The sequence below is a fragment of the Phacochoerus africanus genome, chromosome 14 (assembly GCF_016906955.1).
Source record: "Phacochoerus africanus isolate WHEZ1 chromosome 14, ROS_Pafr_v1, whole genome shotgun sequence".
Lineage (NCBI taxonomy): Eukaryota > Metazoa > Chordata > Mammalia > Artiodactyla > Suidae > Phacochoerus > Phacochoerus africanus.
In genome coordinates, this window is record NC_062557.1 from 21,941,030 (window position 1) to 21,957,677 (window position 16,648).

The 16,648-nt window shown below is 43.8% G+C and overlaps 1 long non-coding RNA gene across 1 annotated transcript in view; it reads right to left on the reverse strand.

The window, feature by feature from the left end:
- Window positions 1–16,648, reverse strand: part of LOC125115234 (uncharacterized) — a 108,948-nt gene that overhangs the window by 75,934 nt on the left and 16,366 nt on the right. The gene's annotated exons all lie outside the window — the stretch shown is intronic.

Consider the following 16,648-nt stretch of genomic DNA (forward strand, 5'->3'; position numbering starts at 1 on the left):
AGGTGCGGCCCTAAAAAGCAAAACAAAAAAACAAAACAAATAAAAAAACAAATTTAAAAAAAATTTTAAGGAGTTCCCATCAGCAGAAAAGAATCCGACTAGGAACTGTGAGACTGTAGGTTCAATCCCTGGCCTCGCTCAGTGTGTTAAGGATCTGGCGTTGCTATGAGCTGTGGTGTAGGCTGGCAGCTGTAGCTCTGATTCGACCCCTAACCTGGGAACCTCCATATGCCACGGGTATGGCTGTAAAAAGCAAAAAATAAAAATAAAAAACAAGTCAACAACTGTGTTAAGCACTAAATCAGAAAATGAATCTTGGACACTTTTACCTTGTTAACAGCTTATCTTTCAAAGATAGCTCAAAAGTTACTGTTAACTACACAAAGTTATAGTTAAAAGTAAAAAAGGGACACAGCTAAACCACTGACGATATCATATAGCATCACACAGCTGAGAAGAGGGTGAGCTCTGTTACACTCAGTTTTTAACACTGAGAATTTACCAAAGAGAATAGAAAATATTTTCCTAATTTTCAAACAGTGCTGACTTCAATGAACATCTTTTTCAAGACCTAAGTATCTAGTCTTAGGGCCGCTTGGGGAGGCTTCAAAGATAATGATTTCTTAAGGGTAAAATCTCCAGACGCCAGCATTTCCTCCAAATGCTCAGAATTATTCCACGGAAGTAGAAATGTTATATGCATGTAAAATGATACAATCTAGAGGTGTAATTAAATTGCATTAAACTGAAAATTGCTGGTATGCTGGTGTCTTTAATCGGAACACAGCCCCACACCCAAGAGGAAAAGATTATCACATTCAATCCTAAGCATACAACAGTAATCCCTAACAGAGCAACTTCTCTCCTTATTATACAATAAGAAGGTCAAAACAAACCTGAGCCTTGCCATGAACATTCCAGACCTCAAAACATACTTTTAAGAGAAGTTCAACAATTACCAACTTATTTTCAGGACAAGCTATGAAGTCAATGGCAGATAGTCTACTCTGGTCTTCATTCATTTATTCAAAAGCACTAAATAAGTGTTAAGTCTAAGGGGTTCGTGGGAACACCCACAAAATTAGTTAGTGGGAATTAGGGCAGGTTCCAAAGAAACATCAGACATGCACATGTTGCCCTTGAGAAGTTCACAGTCTAGTTAAGGAGAAAACAATTACCAAGCATTGTGAACCTCATGTAAAACGTCCTGAACTAATAAAATCTTTATTAACCCATGTATTTTATTTTCATAAGTTGAAAGCTATGTTTCATTCAGTGGATAAATCTGAGGACTTAAGCCTGAGAGGCAACATCTCAAGTAACCCTGAGAAAACTGCTCCTATATAATATATATAAAGCCTTTTTAGGGCTACACACACATCTTATGGAAGTTTCCAGGCTGGAGATGGAATCAGAGCTGCAGCTGCCAGCCTAGGCCACAGCCACAGCAACATCAGATCTGACATGCATCTGTGATCTACACCACACAGTGCAGCACCACTGGATCCTTAACCCACTGAGCAAGGCCAGGGATTGAACCTGCATCCTCATGGATACTAGTCGGGTTTGTAACCCTCTGAGCCACAACAGAATCTCTTTTTTTTTTTTTTAACTTTTTTGAACATATATAAGTGTGGGGGGGGGGGCATATGGAGGTTCCCAGGCTAGGGGTCCAATTAGAGCTGCAGCCACCAGCCCACACCACAACCACAGCAACGTCAGATCCAAGCCACATATGCAACCTATATCACAGCTCATGGCAACACTAGATCCTTAACCAACTGAGCGAGGCCAGGCATCAAACTCACAACCTCACGGTTACTGGTCGGATTCGTTTCTGCTGACCCACAGCAAGAACTCCCATCTTTGGGATATTATGATTAGTGTTTCTATCCATAAAGATAGAAAGCCAATTGACGGTTACATGGGCTGGGGTATCAGAATGGAAGTGACTGCTTGACCAGTACAAGTTTTCTTTGTAGGTGATGGAAATGGTTTGGAATTAAATAGATGTGTTGGCTACCCAAGGTTGTGAAATTACTAAATGAACTGTACATTTCTTTACTGGTTAATTTCATTATGTGAATTTCACCTCAATTAAATTGTTTTAACTGAAAGGCAAAGCCTCAGTTGCCACCTACCTAAAATAGGATCCTACCTGTGGGCTAAACTACAAATAAATAGGAAATGTCAGATATTTTAAAATAGCTTGCCTGTAACATGTAGGCTATCCTTCATAGCTAAGATTGGACACTACTTGCTCTGGGAAGCTTATTGGGGAAATACAATGAAAAACAAAATTTTCTCCTCATCCAGAAAGCCTCTCCACAAAGGTATTAGAGAAAGAAAACACTTTGGGGAGTTCCCGTCATGGCTCAGTGGTTAAAGAATACGACTAGGAACCATGAGGTTACGGGTTCGGTCCCTGACCTTGCTCGGTGGGTTAAGGATCCAGCGTTGCCATGAGCTGTGCTATAGGTCACAGACGCAGCTCAGATCCCACGTTGCTGTGGCTGGGCGTAGGCCAGCGGCTACAACTCCAATTAGACCCCTAGCCTGGAAACCTCCATATGCTGCAAGTGCGGCCCTGGAAAAGACAAAAAGACCCCCCCCCAAAAAAAGAAAACACTTTGGCTAGAGTGAGCAATAAACCAGAATGTGATGCAAATCACATTCAATCCACTAAGACTGCAGATAGGAGGAAACCTTACACTTTTATAGCCAAGCAGATACAACCCGTTATATCCCTGTTCTCAGGATAAAGGACAACTAGTCCTCAAGGAAGAGGACTTGACATCATCATTTGTCACACACAGTTCATCTGGTAGTCGGGGTGACTTTACCTGGCGATTGGGGTCACCATCTGTGTTTGCTAATAGGCTTCATATAAAGGAAAAGTACATTTCCTGTAGCAGGAGGTAGTTTAGGATGGATTTCCCAAAGGAACTGGGAGACAGGGGTGCTATTTTCCTTGGATGTTTACATCCGAAAGTATGGTTCCCAGGTCCTTGAGAAAGACATTCCCAGGTCATAAAGCTGGCCAAAGGCTTACTTAGTTTTTAAAAAGATTCGCTTACATTTGAAAGAGACAGAGAAAGAATTTATAAAGCTTCTAAAGTAATTGCCCTAAGAAAAGGGGTGGGGGAGGCCGGTCCCTTATTTTCAATAGGGTGAATTAAGCCTCTTATTTTTAATTTGTATTTGCCCTTACAAGCCTTCTCTGATCTCCTCAACAAAAAGTAATTACTCTCTCCTCGGAGGTGCCTTCCCTGTGGCATTTCCCAGCTTCTACCTTGAATTGAAGCAATGTGAAGGACCCAGAGGTTTCCTCTCTGCACCCCTCCCCGTGTCCAGCACACCACCTGGAGCCCACGCTCAGGAAAGGCTCTGGATGACAGAAGAAAACCTTGTGGTGATGGAAAGGCTCTGTATCTTGACTGCATCAACGTCAGTATCCTGGCTGCAATTTTGTCCTATTGTTCATAAGATGTTACCATTGGGGGAGCTCAGTAAAGGGTATGTGAGATTTCTCCGTACTGTTTCCTACAACTGAACCTACAGTTACCTCAAAATTCAAAGTTTGAATAAAAAATTTAGGAGTTCCCATTGTGGCTCAGCTGAAAGGAATCTGACTAGTATCTATGAGGACGCAGGGTCGATCCCTGGCCTTGGGTTAAGGATCTGGTGTTGCCATGATCTGTGGCGTAGGTCACAGACACAGCTCGGATCCCACGTTGCTGTGGCTGTGGCGTAGGCTGGCAGCTACAGCTCTGATCGGACCCCTTGCCTCGGAACTTCCATGTGCCATGGGTGCAGCCCTAAAAAAAAGACAAAAAAAAAATGTCAATGTCCTTGAATGAATAAACACATATATATAGTTACAGAAATGCTATAAAGAGAAATACACTGGAGTTCCTGCTGTGGCACAATGGGTTAATGATATGGCTTTTCTCTGGCGGAGGCACTGGTTCCATCCCCAGTCTGGTGCAGTGGGTTAAGGATCCACCATTGTTGTGGCTGTGGCCAAACATCGCAGCTCTGGCTCAGACTGGATCCCTGGCCTGAAAAACTTCCATTTGCTGTGGGTTTGGCCAAAAAAGGAAAAAAAAAAAAAAAGACAGTTGCCATAACTCCGGCGCAGGTTCAGTCCCTGGTCCAGGAACTTCTACATGCCCCAGGTGGAGCCAAAAAACAAAAAAATTTAGCAACATGGACGGACCTAGAGATTATCATACTAAGTGAAGTAAGTCAGAAAGAGGAAGACAAATATCATATGATATCTATAATATCACATATATGTAGAATCTAAAATATGACAAATGAACTTATCTCCAAAACAGAAACCGTCTCACAAACATAGAGAACAGACTTCTGATTGCCAAGGCGGTGCGGGGAATGAAATGTGAGTTTGGGATTAGCAGATGCAAACTACTGTAGATAGAATGGATAAACAAGCTCCTGCTGTATAGCACAGAGAGCACTATTCAATATCCTGATAAACTAGAGTTCCCATTGTGGCTCTGCAGGTTAAGAACCTGCTGTTGTCTCTGTGAAGATGCGGGTTCAATCCTTGGCCCGGCTCAGTGGGTTAAGGATCCATCATTGCTGTAAACTGTGGCATAGGCTGTAAGCTGTAGCATAGCCTCAGCTGCAGCTCCAGTTCGACCTCTGGCCCACGAACTTCCACATGCTGTAGGTGCATCTATAAAGAGGAAAAAATATATATATATATGTATGTGTGTATATATACATATACATATATACACACATGCATACATGTTTACACACATATATATCTATATCTTATGATAAGCCATAATGGAAAAGGTTATGAAAAAGAATGTGCATATATGTGTGTGTGTGCATATATGTTTATATACATATGTGTGTATATACATATACACACACATATGTACATGCATAACTGAATCACTTCCCTATACAGCAGAAATTAACACAATATTTTAAATCAACTATACTTCAATAATAATAATTTTTTAATATTTAAAGAGAGACAAAAAGAGGATAAAAATATAAAATCCAAGAAAGGATGAATGCAAGTAAAAGGGATCAAATTGTCTATAGAATAAACGAAGATGAAGGGAAAATAACTAAGACTAGACTCTCCAGGACACACTCTAGAAGACAGCAGGGTCAATGCCATCAGTTAGAGAAAGGAGCTTTAGAAAAACCAGTGTTTCAAAGGCAGGAAGGGAAGCCAAGGGAACACCTGTCAAATTAATGACGTCCTTAAGACCCAACAAAGATCTCTCTGGGGGACCAGAAAAGAAAGGCTATATTGTTGCTCAAGTGAGACCAGTGATGGGTGTACAACTTTAGCCTAAGAACTGTAACTTCAAAGATTGGGACTGCCAGATGAAAAAGGGATGGAGAAAAGGAAACAGGATTTCTAAACAGTTTTGTTTAGTGCTTATGGTCTGCACTGCTAACAATACAACATGAATTGTATTTGTAATACACTGAATCTGTATACAATTGGGATCCTAAACTGGCCTCACCCTTTAGTAATGAAACCTAAACACCTCTGACTCAAACCCAGCCTAAACCCAGACTGGGACTTGAACCCCCAGTTTTTTCATTAGAATCACTCACCTGGTATCTGGACTTACGGAGACTCAGGTTCTTTGTGTCTCAGTGCAGAAGGAATTCAGCAAAAGACAAAGTGATAGGCAAGACATCGATTTATTAAGATAGGACTCTTGTGAGGGATACAAGCAGGCAGGCAAGGAGGCTGTGCCCTGAGGATGAGGTGGGCTACAGTTTTATAATCCCAGGAGAGAAGGGAGGGGGGAAAAGACCACCGTCTTCCTCACTCTTGGAGCAGACATCAGGCTTACATCACCAGCTCCTCCTTCGTATTGGGTAAGAGAGTATTTGACCTCCCTATGGGGTCAAACTAGGACTGTCAGGATGTTTCTTCAAGTCAGCAGAAGGGTGGTAACATATGCAAAACATGCTGAACAATCTCAAGTTTCTGTATAACGAGGGTCTCCTACTTTGGAAGGTCATCCTTCCCTTCATTATCTTGCCGAACTTGAATGCGGGCCTCATTTTAACTTTCACCTTGATCTGAGGCATAGCTCATGCTTTTACTTATAGTTTAATAGTTAAGCAAGCCTGTTCCCACGATGTTCTGATGGCTTTTTTTGAGCAATCATTAACTCACGGTGATCTCCCAAAGTTCCCTAGGTTTCCCTCTCTATCTATGGTCCCCTACTGGGACGTGTACAACTACCTGTGTAACTATCCTACTCCGTCCCTATCAGTAATGCTCATTTTGGGAGCATGAGACATCCACATGTTGGACTGCAATGAATACGATAGAAAAGGGAAGTGCTACAGAAAACGCCAGAGGACCCAAAGGCCAAGTCTTTGGTTCAAGAAGTAGCCCTGGTTTTCACTTTTGCGAAGTAGCCCTGGTTTTCACTTTTGTGTTACAGCAGCAAAGAATGTGTTCAGTATCTGCCAAGAACACACCCCTCTGTGTACGATGCCCTGATTCATCATTCCAATGCAATGCACGTGCTGGACATACGAAATGCATGTCAGCATTGCTCCTGCAGCTTGAAACATGCTGGGAAATGCTGACAAACACGTTCCAACACAAATCCGTCTAATTATATTCTTAATTCATACATGAGACACAAGATTAATCCATGTCATGCGGAGACATGCTCCTGTGAGAAAAATCAACACGATAACAAAAAGGGCACAAACAAGTAAAATAAAAGCCCGTCGCTTATAACAATTTTTTTAAGTACCAAAAAAGACATGTATGTTCTCTGCTGATGAATTATGCATCTATAATACTATTAAATAGGTGATTGATTTAAAAAAAATGATATCTTAAGGTGCTGAAGAAATTACACTTAATAAGCAAAATAATACCCAAGCTCTATAAGATTATCCCCCCAATTAAAAGATCAGCTGAAATATCTGCCTAAAGAAAAGAGATTCATATTGATGACTGCCTGGAGGAGAAATCCATTGGATAGAAACTTGTGGCATCATCAGTTCTATCTGGTATTGATCACGACATTTATGTGTAGGACAGGCAAGACATTAAATGGGTTAAGATTTGTGACCCCATATAAAACAAAATTAAGTACTTTAATGGATGTCGGAGCGCATTACATCAATAGCACATACATATGTGCCCAAAGGCATTATGCACAAAGAAATTAACCTATTATTTTCCTTTCAATATTTTTTTTTCCTTCAAGCAAAAATCCAATCTTAAGTGCCAACAGCTTAGAAGAGATGCTATTTCCCTCAAAGGTTAAATGCCAAAGTATTAGGGGACCATTGACTGAAACTTCCCACCTTGGCCAAGCACAGTAACAGCCACTTACAAGAGTTTTCTCACAACAGGAGGCCCTGAGAAGAACGTGGTTCTTCAGGGAGGAAGGGGGAGGGGGCAGTAGGAGGGAGGAGATGACCAACCTCCCAGGACCCTTGGCGCTAGAATCCATCTTGGCTGAGAGGTGCATGTGCCATCAGGAAGGTCCCTGAGTCAGATCGAATATGGGCCAAGTAAGACTGGCCAGAGAGGACCCAGAAACTAACCCCGTTCCCATAAAACCTGAGACTTTGAACCACATGGCAGAACAGTTCTGGTGGGTTCCCTGAACGTGCTGTTCTCCTCCCAGGTGCTCCTGCCCAACGAAGTCTTTTGCTTTGTCAGCCCCTGGGTGTCCTCGGACAATTCATTTCTGAGAGTTAGACAAGAGCCCATTCTCAGGCCCTAGAAGGGGTCCCCCTTCTTGCAAAAGTCCCAACACATCATCACTCAGTAAAAATCCACCAATATGGAGAATGGGGGTTCTCTTGTGTGGTGCAGTGAGGTAAGGATCCAGTGACATCACTGAGCAGTGTGGGTTGCTGCGATGGCGTGGGTTTGATCCCTGGCCTGGGAGCTTCCACAGGCTAAGGGTGGAGCCAAAAAAATTCGTTATTTTTTTTTTTAAAGATGGAGGATGGACGTGTGTGTGACTTGTTTGCATTTATGAACACTAAAAACGTGGGGAGTGTAATAATTTCGAAGTACTTCTCTGTCTCCTGGTCTCCTGGTCGTCCACCACCCCCACTCCCACCTCCTCCAAACAAACAGGTGTGTTCCTTGCCTCAGGGGAGAGGGAAGCAAAGTCCTTGGTCTTAGAATGAGGAGGACTCAGAGTTCAAATGAAATTTTTATTTATTCATTTATTTATCTTTATGGCTGCCCCTGTTATATATGTAAGTTCCTGGGCTACAGGTCAAATCGGAGCAGCAGCTTCCAGCCTACGTCACAGTCAGGGCAACACTGGATCCAAGCCACATCTGCAACCTACACTGAAGGTTTCAGCATTGCTGGGTCCTTAACGCACTGATCAAGGCCAGGGATTGAACCCACAGCCTCATGGACACTATGTCAGGTTCTTAACCACTGAGCCACAACAGCAACTCCCAATCCAAACTTTTAGAAGAAGCATCATTCCTTTTACACATATTTCCTGTCTCCCGTCTCACTGCCAGACACAGAGCTAGAAAGTGTTAAGGGAGCGAGGAACAGGACAGATCTTGGGGCTTACATTCTAGGATAGAATCTTCAAGAATAGGAGAGCTTCCCTTGGACAGAAGGGAGGGGGGAGAAAGGAGTGAAGAGACAGGGGGCAGCAGTGGGTCCCCAAGAGAGGAGCCCTGAGTCCCGCTTCTGAGTCAGAGCCCCTGCAAAGCAGCCAAACGGGATGTGAGTGTGGGGACCTGATGGCTTAAGAGCACTGCACCCTGCTTCTTGGATTTTGGCCCCAGGAAAGGGATGGGAGCCAAAAATGTCATGGTTGAGCAGTGTGTCTGGGCAGATGGAGCCACAATCTACCTGATATTTCCATGCCACCGGTGCACTGAAGCATCAGGATGGTTCTCAAGCAGAGAAGGAAGTACGGAAGGGATCAGTGGGAAGCTACAAGGACAAATACAAATTCAAACTAAGAGGCTTACTCTTCCCTGTTGAAATAAGGTCAGAGACACACACACCCTACTCCCTTTTCTTAGCGCATTTACTTTAGAAACCTTGTAACTGTATGTTCTTCCTCTGTCTCTAAATCTAAGTAAATCTTTTTGAAAGCTAAATAAGTCTTTGGCCAGCTTTACGGACTCAGCAATGTCCTTCTCAAGGACCTGGGAACCACATTTCGGAATGTAAACATCCAAGGCGAAAAAAATAAAACCCTGTCTCCCAGTTTCTGCAGGAAAGTAGGAACCTCTCTCTAAAACTACCTCCGGTTAGAAGGAATCTGTTCTCCTTTATATGAAGCCTATTAGCAGACACAGATGGTGACCCTAATTACCAGATGAACTATGTGTGACAAATGGTGCCATCAAGTCTTCTTACTGGAGGACTAGTTAATGTTTCGGCTGAGAACAGAGATGTAAGTGGGTTGTATCTGCTTGGCTACAGAAGGGTAAGATTTCCTTCTGTTTTTGCACTCTCTTGGCAATTCCTGAAATGTGCATCACATTCGAATGTAATGCTTAGCCAAGGGCAAAAGAGGTTTTTTTCTCTACTACCATGGTGGAGAGGACTTCTGGATTGGGAGATTTTATTAACTGTCTCCCCATCAATGCAAATGGGACAAGTGAGAAGAATAAGGACTGACTCTGTGACCCCAGATTTGGACAGATGACATCAAAGATGATATTGGGGGCGGGCCTAGTCACAACTATAGAAGTTCCCCCAAACTTAGATGCAATGTTCTGAAGAAAAGGCAAGAAGCCCAATCGATCAGATTTAATTGCACAACCTCCACAGAATCAACATTCGAGATAAAAGATTAATTGGTTACAGAAAAATACAGCAACGTATATGTCCTGTCTGCCTGCGTCTATGGACTCAGATGTGCACCAACTATAGCCAGCGCGAGGATTTGCCAGGGTTTAACTTTGAGAGTCTGATTTCAGACACTTGAACTAACAACCCATTTTCTCTGAGTGAAGCATGAGAGGGAAATGACTGGAAGGAAACCTAACATTTGTAAGAGTGTCTCAAATTTCGTTGCACATTAGTAGTTAATTGGAGGACTAGTTAATGTTTCATCTGCGAACAGCGGTGTAAACGGGTTGTATCGGTACCTGGAAAATTTTTTAAACGCTGAGAACGGCTGGAGGGCGGCGCCAAGAGGGGGCGGAGCCAGGGAAAACACGCCCAGGCAACGTCCTGAGTTGATTAAACATGGTCTGTACCGGCTTTGAAAGTTCCCCAAGTGAGTTCATTGCGGCCAAGTTGGAGAACCAGTGATTTATTTACTTATTTAGTCTATTTTGCGCGCGCCCCCCCCCCCCGCCCCCCGGCACGGCATATAGAAGTTCTCAGGGTAGGGGTTTAAATCAGAGCTGTAGCTGCCGGCCTACACCACAGCCACAGCAACACAGGATCTGAACTTCGTCTGCGACCTACGCCACAGCTCATGGCAACACCAGATCCTTAACCCACTGAGTGTGGCCAGGAATGGAACCTGCATCCTCATGGATACTAATCAGGTTCATTACCACTGAGCTACAGCAGGAACTCGGAGAACCAATCATTTAAAGTGGTCCTTCTCACACTTCAGTGTGCATGCAAGTCACTTAGAAATCTTGTTTAAAATGCAGCTTCTAGGACTTCTCTGGTGGCCTAGCAGTTAAGGATCAGGCATTGTCACCACAGTGGCTCAGGTCACTGCTGAGGCCCAGGTTCAATACCTGGTCCAGGAAATTTCACAGCCAAAAAAATATATTAAAAATATGCAGATTCCAATCTATGAGGTCTAGGATGGGGTCTGGGAGTCTGCCTTTCTAACAAGCAAGGATTTAAAGCCCTTTAGTATGTGCCAAGTGTTTTACTGTTTGATTACCAAGAAGTTACCTAGCAGTTATGCTCTAAAGGGTAGGCTCAGGAGTCAGACAGCCTGGCTTTGGATCTTGGCTTTGCACTTCACTGGACTGCAACATCTCCATTTATAAAATGAGGACAATGATGATGATAGTACCTCCCAATGCTAGTAGTAGTAATAGTATGAGGGGGTGTATCATTAGTCTCGTTTTACAGATGAGGAAGTTGAAGTTCAAAGAGTGTCAGTAATTTAACCCAAGCACACCTCACTAATCATTGGCAGGCAGAGGCTTGACCCCAGATCTTTTCCCTTTTAAGGGTCTGGATTGAACTGAATCACTAACCACTAATGTTCTATTCCCAGAGAGTAAATCTGAATCATCTCTGCCCTCCCCTCCGCTCCCTTCATAATCACTTGCTAAAACGCCCTGATTTCATGCGTGCCCCCCCCCCATGCCCATGGTGTTACTCAAACCCAGTTTCCTATGACCTCCCAGCCAGAACTTCAAAATATCTTTAGGTTCTTTTTCGTGAACACTGGTTCTCCCATTGGTGTCCTTACTCTGAAACCTTCTGCACTACTCCCAAATTAATCTGGCCAGGTGGCTCCCCATGTCATAAAGCAGCAACGGTTCTCCATCACCTGTCAAATAAAATTCAGTCTTTGTAGGCTGCCTTGCTATGGTCTGACCCTGAACTATCACCACTTTTTTTTTTTTTTTGTCTTTGTAGGGCTGAACCAGCGGCATATGGAGGTTTCCAGGCTAGGGGTCCAATCAGAGCTGTAGCCGCCAGCCTACGCCAGAGCCATAGCAACGTGGGATCCCAGCCGTGTCTGCAACCTACACCACAGCTCATGGCAACACTGGATCCTTAACCCACTGAACGAGGCCAGGCATCAACCCCACGTCCTCATGGATGGTGGTCGGGTTTTTTTAACCGTTGAGCCATGACAGGAGCTCCACTTTTTTTTTTTTAACTTTTTCTCTATAACACCTTCTCTACCCCTTCTCTCCACGGTATGCCCCCAAAGGTCACCTCTTTAGAAGTCTTCTAGCACTTTATCTGTACTGAATACACCTCTGTGCAAACAGTAGCCATCATTCAAACCGAAAGAATGAATGAATGACTTTCATCTTGAATTCTAACTCCAGAGGATCTGGGGCTCACTCTTGTGAATGTCCCTAGAGCTGGTGCTCTCAGCCATAGCATTTTGGCAGTTGTGAGGCATGCTTTAATTAATTTGTTCCTAAAATACATTTTTTTTCTTTTCCTTTTTTTGGGCTGCATCTGAGGCATGCAGATGTTCTCAGGCCAGGGAATCCAACCCACACCACAGCATCCAAGCCACAGCAGTAACAATGCTGGATCCTTAAGCTGTTGGGCCACTAGGGAACTCCTAAAGTATAATATTTTCAAATGTATTACTTCTCTAATAACTAGAATGTATTCAAGATAATCCCTATCAGAACGACTCCCTTGTCTTATGTGCACTCTGTTATTTCTCAAGCATAAAGAGTGGGGTGTAGGAGTTCCCGTTGTTGCACAGTGGAAACAAATCCAAATAGGAACCATTAGGTTGCGGGTTCAATCCCTGGCCTCGCTCAGTGGGTTAAGGATCCCTCATTACCATAGCTGTGGCATCGGTCACAGATGAAGCTTGGATCTGGCATTGCTGTGGCTGTGGTGTAGGCTGGCAGCTGAAGCTCCAATTAGACCCCTAGCCTGGGAACCTCTATATGCCGAGTGTGCAGCTCTAAAAAGCAAAAAGATAAAAAAGAATGGGGTGTAACTACAGTTTATGCACTGAGAACTGCATGGATCCTGCAATTTTATATACGCCACAGCCTTTAATGAGCTATTATTAATTTCTTTAATAAAGGACAGTATGTTTTAAAAGTAAATTAGCAGGGAGTTCCCGTCGTGGCGCAGTGGTTAACGAATCCGACTAGGAACCACAAGGTTGCGGGTTCGGTCCCTGCCCTTGCTCAGTGGGTTAACGATCCGGCGTTGCCATGAGCTGTGGTGTAGGTTGCAGACGCGGCTCGGATCCTGCATTGCTGTGGCTCTGGCGTAGGCCAGTGGCTACAGCTCCGATTTGACCCCTAGCCTGGGAACCTCCATATGCCACGGGATCGGCCCAAGAAATGGCAAAAAAGACAAAAAAAAAGTAAATTAGCAAAATTTTTCCTTGATAAGTGACATTTGAGATCTTGAATTAGTTAACTTCATTACTCACGTGCTTGTAGAATACATTTCTAAATACTACTCCTCCCCCCCCAATAAAAAAAATCAGGCACTGTTTCCTTTAGTCTAGTATGCTCGTGAAATGTCCCATAAATGGAACTCTCATTTGTGTGGCCAGCAGGGCCCAAATCTTAGAACTGCACTGTTAAACACTGTAGCCACTAGCCACATGGTTACTGAGTGCTTTAAATGTGACTCATCCAAATTGAGATGGGCATAAAAATACACATTGGATTTCAAGGACAGTATCAAAAATAAAGAATGTAAAAGAGCTCATTAATAATTTGGGGGGGGGGTCTTTTTGTCTTTTAGGGCCACACCTGCAGCACATGAAGGTTCCCTGACTAGATATCAGAGCTACAGCTGCTAGCCTACACCACAGCCACAGCAATGCCAGATCGGAGCCTCATCTGCGTCCTACACCACAGTCCACGGCAACGCTGGATCCTTAACCCACTGAGCAAGGCCAGAGACCGAACCCACAACCCCATGGTTCCTCATCGGATTCATTTCCACTGCGCCACGACGGGAAATCCTCACTAATAATTTATATTGATAACGTGATACACCTTGGATACATCAGGTTAAATAAAATGTGATATGAACATTCATTGCACTTGTTTCTATTTCTTCATATGATAACTATAACATTTAAATTACATATGTGGTTTGCACTTGTGGCTTGCATTCTATTTCTATTGGGAAGCACTGCTTTCAGGTACCTAATATCCAGAGGGAGCTCCCATGTGGCTCATGGATTGGGAGTTCCCACTGGGGTGCAATGGAAACAAATCCAACTAGTATCCATGAGGATTATGGTTCGATCCCTGGCCTCAATCAGTGGCTTGGAGATCTGGTGCTGCTTTGAGCTATAGTGTAGGTCACAGTCACGGCTCGGATCCTGTGTTGCTGTGGCTGTGGCGTAGGCCGGCAGCTGTAGCTCCAACTTGACCCCTTAGTCTGGGAACTTCGATATGCCACAGATTCAACCCTAAAAAGCCAAAAAAAAAAAAGGATCTGGTGTTGTCACTGCTGAGTTTGATCCCTGGCCGGGGAACTTCTACATGTCATGGGTGTGGACAAAAAAAAAAAAAAAGAAAGAAAGAAAGAAGGAAAGAAAGAAATACCTGGAAGTCTGTTTAAGATGATGTGGGTTGCCAGGCCCCCTCTATAGACTCTAGCTCAGTTCTCTGTATTTTAGGCAGAGATCAGCAGGAACTCCATCAAGTAACAACAAGAGTTTAATTCTTTCTTGATTCTCCTCCCACTACGAATGCCTGACTCCTCCTATTTCTCAGTTGCAATTACTAAAAGGGGGAATCACTTTGGCCTAAATAACCATAAATAATGCTCTTCAATCAGGAGTTCCCGTCGTGGCACAGTGGTTAACAAATCCGACTAGGAACCATGACCTTGCCGGTTCAATCCCTGGCCTTGCTCAGTGGGTTAAGGATCTGGCATTGCCGTGAGCTGTGGTGTAGGTTGCAGACGTGGCTCGGATCTGGATCCCACGTTACTGTGGCTCTGGCGTAGGCCAGTGGCTACAGCTCCGATTGGACCCCTAGCCTGGGAACCTCCATATGCCTCAGGATCGGCCCAAGGAATGGCAAAAATAATAATAATAATAATAATAATAATAATAATAATAATAATAATGCTCTTCAATCAGAGCTTTTGGGTCAGGCTACCTCATAGGTCTCAAAGACAGACTGGCTCTCCTTAGGTCAAGTGTCCACCCCTTGGCCAATCTACTGTGACTGGTGAGGAGGTTGGAGGAGGTGTGGGTCAAATTAAACAGAGTACAGAAGTGACCTGGAACCCCACCTCTCAGCAGGGACTCTGGGTGGCGAGCTTTATTTGGAGGGGACTGTGGGACTGTCCCGCACAGACTGGGCTGACTGGCAGTGAATGAATTCGGAAATTAAAAGAGCGTGATGCACATTCAAAGGCCCTGGGAGCACTAGAGCCAAAGATTGATTATTTCCTGAACTACACTCCAGATACCATTTCAGCCGAGCCACTATGCAAATAACAACAGCAATAAATCTGTTCTCAAAAACATTGCAGTCATATCTAGCAACCAGCTGGCTGGATTAAACAAGGAATTTAGGTGGGGAGAGACAGAACGCAGAGTCAGATGGGACGACCTTTGAAACACAGCCAAGGATGCCTTACATCACCATATGACCTTGGGAAAGATGTCTTAACTCCTGCCTCAGGCTTGTCATCTTTACAGGTTAGAAAGTAACAGGGATTGTGACAATTGGATAGAATGACGGTATAAAGGTGCTTTTTAAAGTTAGAAGAGGAGTTCCCGTCGTGGCGCAGTGGTTAACGAATCCGACTAGGAACCATGAGGTTGCGGGTTCGGTCCCTGCCCTTGCTCAGTGGGTTAAGGATCTGGCGTTGCCGTGAGCTGTGGTGTAGGTTGCAGATGTGGCTCGGATCCCACGTTGCTGTGGCTCTGGCGTAGGCCGGTGGCTACAGCTCCGATTCGACCCCTAGCCTGGGAACCTCCATATGCTGCGGGAGCGGCCCAAGAAATGGCAAAAAGACAAAAATAAATAAATAAATAAAGTTAGAAGAGCTGCACAAGTGTTATATTTACAAGTAGGAGTTGTCCTTAACTATTGCTTCCTCATGAAGGAGTAACCCCACTGTACATCTTACCTCGATGAATACGCCCTGCATAGGGACCGTATGGTTATATTTCCTCAACCTTGTTAAAATGTTGGAAATGTTAACTGTCAGGTCTCACAGTATATTAGCACTCCAGCCATAGATTCATCTGTAATACACCTTCGAGAATTCACCTCAATACATCAAACCCTGCCATCAGGCGGGCAGCCCACCATGAGCCACGCAGCTTGTATTTAAGAAAAATACAGTCAGTCAGTCCTGGGGCGAATGACAACTGTCAGCTGAATCTGACGGTAGCTTTTCCCAATGATGGTCAGGTTTAGAAACTATTCCAATGCCCTCCCACAGCATTTCTGTTGAATTCCTCCAAATCATGAGGAAAATCATAAAAGTTTAGGGATCGCATTTGGGGTCCAGATTTATTTCCATGCACTATCTTGGGAAAACAAAATACAGTTTTCTTTACGTCATGCCCCATTTCCTTTCCACAAGCTAAATTAACTTCTTCCCCCAAAATGTGCTCTTTTTTTTTTTTTTACCATGCCTCTGGCATGCAGAAGTTCTTGGGACAGGGATCAATCCCACACTACAGCAGTTACCACAGCCACAGCAGTGACAACACCAGATCTTTGGCCTGCTGTGCCACAAGGGAACTCCTCAATTTTTCAAAAAATTTTATGGAAGTATAGTTGATCTATAATGTTGTATTAGTTTCAAGCGTACAGCAAAGAAAATGTGCTCAATTTTATAGAGAACGAATCCAGGAATACTGAGAATGTTTTTCTTTGTTCCTTTATGGAGTCTGATAATTCTACTAGACCAACAACAATAGGAGAAAGGGGTTACCAAATACTTGCATAATTGATCAGAAACCCGGGGTTTCCAATGGCT